At 51.6% G+C, this 4,954-nt stretch overlaps 1 pseudogene; it reads right to left on the bottom strand.

The window, feature by feature from the left end:
* Positions 1–3,418: 3,418 nt before the first annotated feature.
* LOC142423027 (nuclear receptor subfamily 2 group F member 6 pseudogene) lies at positions 3,419–4,649 on the bottom strand (annotated as a pseudogene).
* Between the last annotated feature and the right edge of the window lie 305 nt (positions 4,650–4,954).

Raw genomic sequence — 4,954 nt, 5'->3', positions numbered from 1 at the left:
AAATAAAATGGACGTAGTAGATTGTTCCTCTAATAATTTTGGTTTATTTCATCAATTTTCATCTTCTTTTGGCTTTTTTCCTTCCAGTGGAGTTTGTTTTACTATCATGTTTCATTTTATTATTGTAAGCTTCTGCTACAACGTTACAATTTCCACAATCTCTTCCGGGATGGCAGTGTGTTCTTTTCTTTCCTGGTAGAAGGAGCCTTGTTTATGTCTTCAAGTTTCAGAACCAGTATTTACCTCTGATTTCAGAGGTATGCAGTTAGCTCTAAACACCAGATATTTCTGGAGTTGTAGCACGAATGGACTTTCTTCTTGTTGACCCACCCACCACTATTGGCAGAGCTGAGAGAAAAACGAAAAATAATACTCTTCAATAAAATTCTAATTTCAGGAACATTTGAGCAGTTAAGTTGTGCTTAACGAATGAAAGAAGAATCGGAGGGTCAACAAAAGAAGGTGCTTTCGCAGTGTTTGTGTGAATAGATCTACACACAGAGTAATAAGGTCAATCCAATTAACTTGCTAGTAAAGATTCCAAATGGGATCTTATACCCAAACATAAGCTCTTTGTGCTTCCCTACTAAACCAAGTTACAAGATCACAGTGCCTTGCTGGTTTCTGATGTTGAATGTGAATGTCATAGGACCATCAACTATCTACTCTTTCATCAGTTGTCGATTCATCAGATACATATAGAGAGAGAGTTACATCACTCAGAAGTGCCAGACGGCGTCAATTGCTGATACACAAAGTTCTGCTCTTATCGGAAAAGACAATGAGAAAGCATCGTGTCTTATGAGGAATGAGGCGGTCCTAATTTTCCTTTTGTGCACCACATTTGAACGTTCTCTTTCTCATCTGTGATCATTAGAATTTCTGTCAGCTGGACCTGTTTGTGTGAAAATAGAGTTAGAGTCCAACTTATCAATCAGGTGTAAGTCCCATGAGCCCTCTTCTGGGTTGTCGTCTCTATTATAAGAGGAATCCTGTGCAGAAGCGTGCTTTGTCTTGCCCATTTCCCTTTGTCCACTTCTGGATTCTACATCTGGTTTGTCAATTTCCTGTTAGGTCATCTACTGATCACACTAACCATCAGTGGAATGTCAACTTGTATTGATTCATCCCACCTCAGATTCATGCAGCGCTGCCTTCCCCACCCGAGACCCTCTTCCTGCATCTTCCTCTTTCATGTCCATCAGTTCCCGTAGCTCTATGAGACAGGAGAAGTCTCCCGCTTATATATGACCGATGAACTTGAACCAAACTGGACTTACCTGCTTCTATAGCTGTTTAGGCAATTGTGGATATATATCACTATTTGTCCATACATGTATCATACAAGTATCCTTGGTCTTGCTTCTCTAGAGAACCCTGGTGGCATAGCGCTTATGCATTGGCTGCTAAGGTCAAGGTCAACAGTTCAAAACCACGTGTTACACCACAGCAAAAGGAAGAAACATTTTAATGCAATAATGAATTACCGTCTCTGGAACACAGAGGGGAAGCTTACCCTGTTGTAGAGGGTTGTTCCGCATCAGAGTTGACTTGACGGGACCAGGAGAGGTTCTAAAGAAACAGAATGAGAAAAGATGAGTTGTCTAAATTGGTTCTGATGTCTGATGCAAGCCCTAAAGCTACTGTACATACCCCACATCTCTCGGTAAGTTTTGAGAAATCTATCACTACGAACCAAGAAGGTGTTTTCATCCCTGGCCCTGATGGCACAGTGATCATCCTCTGTGCTACAAAACACAAGAGCAGAAAGGTCAAACCAAGGGCAGCTCCCCTAACAAAAGACCAGGTTTTCTTCTCTCATGAAGAATTACAGTCTCAGAACCCACAGGAACAGGTCTACTCTGTCCTGTAGGGTCCCCATGCGTCCAAATGACTGAGTTTGGGATGTGTGCCGATAATGGTGCTTAGGCTGTATCTGGAGCAAGACACCGCTGCATGGGCCCAGGAAACACCTCCCACGGTTTATGGCCTCCAGACCTCTACCTAGACTTAACTCATAGCAAGTTCCCAAAGTGAAGCCCAGGTGTTGGGCCAGGAACAGCTATGCTCTACCCCCCAAAAATATTCTAGAATTCCTTAACTTGTGCAGACAGAAACCTGCAGACTATGTGTCAGGATCGTTATAAAGGTTGTGCGATTATTGTGCAAGGAACATAAACTCTGATAAGTCTCAGTTTATTGATATGGCCCACTCAGCACAGATTCTCTGTCCAGTATTGGAGCTTGCGGGGTTGATGTAGTCATTCATTGGTTGGCCATCTACAGTAAGTCAAGCAGACGTATCAGACCTACAGTAGCATTCCCTAGGAGAGGGATCCAAAGGCTCAGGGAAAATGGCATGGGAGAGTGGACTTCTCAGAATAAAGCCATGGACGCAAAATCTGAGAGCCACGAGGGCACGCCTGTGAGCAGAACTGTAAGGAGCACATTTATGGAAGCAGCCCCAGCAGGGGGTCTGCAAAGGGAAAGCAAACAATTAAGCTGAGTGTGGTTTTCTGTTTGTTTGTTTTCCTTCAACAAACCTCTGCAGGCATAAGGCAACGTGACAACATATATGAAACTTTAAAAGAAATAACTGCCAAGCAAGGATCTTAAATCCAGCAAAATATGAAGAAGAAATAAGGGCATTTTCAGTCAAGGAGAATTCCAGAAATCCAAAGCAGCGGAATGAGTTATAAAAAAATACGAAGGCTATTCTATGGATGGAGAATCAAAAGGAAGAGCAAACATAAACCTGAGATCAATGAGCAAGGCAGTCCCCACCAGACAGTAACCAAGGTGAAGCAGTTCTGCAAATATGACACAAGACTGAAAAGAGAGAGCTACAAATATCAATCTGCAATGGAGACAAACACGAAGCAAATAGGGGGAGAAAAGTACATGCAAAGAAACTGTATGGAGAGGAAGGCAAGCAGTACACAAGAGAAACATGACCATCTTACACTAGATAAGAAAATAACTATCAAGGGAATGTCGTAAGAAATAGGAAAGAAACCTCATCAAAATGAAGAAAACCACAAAAGCCAACTCAGTAGTAAAATAACAGCAAACCAAGAAGGACAAGAAAATCCACAAGCACAAGGAATCCAGCACAGAAATTTATGTAAAACCAACTTACATAGACATCCTCTCCAAATGACTTCAGGTGCCTATCCAGGTGCAGAACGCAAGTCAGCACCGCCGAGGCATGTGCTTGCTGTGCCTGAAATAAACCTTCCAGGCTTGTAAGGCTCAGAAGTCCAGTAGCCTCCGAGTCAAATTGTAACCAGGGTCACTAAGGGCTACTGCATATTACATAATGATCTTTCGCCCTAGTCATGGTTCTGGTTAGCCACTTGGGGAGGCTGTCCCTATCCTTGGCCTGGGGACCCCGAGCATCTGTGTCGCTGGAGGTCGGTCACTGGCCGGAGCCCTAAGGCCAGTTGAAAGTACTCCCCGAGAGCAGCATGTCTCGGATCAGCGTCTCAACGGGTGTCTTGCCCACCAGGCGCATGAAGAACAGCTGAGAGATGAGTGAGGCTGGGACGGCGCGCAGGGCAGGCAGACGCAGCAGCAGGCGGCCGAAGCACTGGGGCTGGGCTGGGTACTGGGTCAGCATGTACTCGGTCAGGGCCACCTGCGCCTTCTCCTGCAGCCTCTCCACGTGTGCTGGGTCTGAGAGGCCACAGGCATCAAGAGTAAAGAGCGCGATGGCCTTGAGGCAGCCATACTCCGCCGAGTCCACCTGCAGGCGACCCAGCTTGTCCACTTGCTCCTGGAAGGCGCGCACCTGGTCCATGAAGGCCACCGCCCGCTCGGCGGCCATGGGAGCGGTGTGCAGCCCGGCTGCGGCCAGCAGAGGCGCAGTGTGCAGGGTCAGGGCGGCCTCCGCCGCGTTCAGCAGGAACAGCTCGCTCCAGCTGAGCCGCAGCAGGGCCACCTGGTCAGCCACGGGCAGCTCGGGGAAGAAGGGCGCGTGGCGCGCCCACTCCACGGTGCTGAAGAGCAGCCGCGCCGCCAGCTCCACACACGTTATCGATGCCCAGCACCGCGCCCGCGCCGCCCGGGCCGAAGGCGCTCGCCGCGCCCGTGCCAAAGTGGCCGGCCACCGCCAGGTAGGGCTTGGCGCTCAGCAGCTGTGCGATCAGCTCCCACACTGGCTGGCCAGGGAAGACGTCTCCGCCCACCGCCTCCGCCAGCGCCAAGCCCGGGGGGGCTGCCGGAGACGCGGCGCCAGGACCTGGCGGCGAGTGGGGGCTGCGGCCCCGCTGCACGGCCTCTTTGCGCATGCCGACCGGAACACTTCTTGAGGCAACAGTACTGACACTGGTTCCGGTGGTGCTGGTCAATGTGGCAGTCACGGTTGGACCTGCAGGTGTAGCTGAGGTTGAGGAGTATGCTCCGCTTGAAGATGCTCTTGCAGCCCTGGCAGGTGAGGACGCCCTAGTGCTTGCGCTCGCCTTGTCCCTGCACACCACACAGTCCACCTGCAGCCCCTGCCGCTCCTCGTCGCCCTGCTCGGCGTCGCTGGCGGCGCCCGGGGGCGAGGCCGAGTCCTCGGTGGCGGGCGGTTAGCCACCCACCTTGTCCACGCCATTCGCGTCTCCACCGCCGCCGGGGCCGCCCCAGCCTCCGGCCACCATGGCCATAGCCCCCGGGCCGCGGGTCCGGGGCACCCCCGCTGCGCGTCGCTCTGGGGGTACCTCTCTCGGCGCAGGGGTCGCTAGCCGGCGCGCATCCGGTCCCGACGCACGGGGGCTCCCGCGGAACCCCCCAAAAAAGTTTTGCAGCACCAACTTCTGCGGCCGGTGTGCGCGCCGGCGGAACTGGTCGGGCCGGTTCCAGGCCAACTTTCCCACGCGTGCGCGGGCCCGGGGCCGGGGGAGGCGCACTGGCGTTGAGGCCCGGGGGCCCCGGGGGCAGGAGCCCGGCCGCCCAGGGGCTCCGGCGGGGG

Source organism: Tenrec ecaudatus, chromosome 12 (assembly GCF_050624435.1).
Source record: "Tenrec ecaudatus isolate mTenEca1 chromosome 12, mTenEca1.hap1, whole genome shotgun sequence".
Taxonomy (NCBI): Eukaryota; Metazoa; Chordata; class Mammalia; order Afrosoricida; family Tenrecidae; genus Tenrec; species Tenrec ecaudatus.
This window is presented reverse-complemented; position numbering and strand designations above follow the sequence as displayed.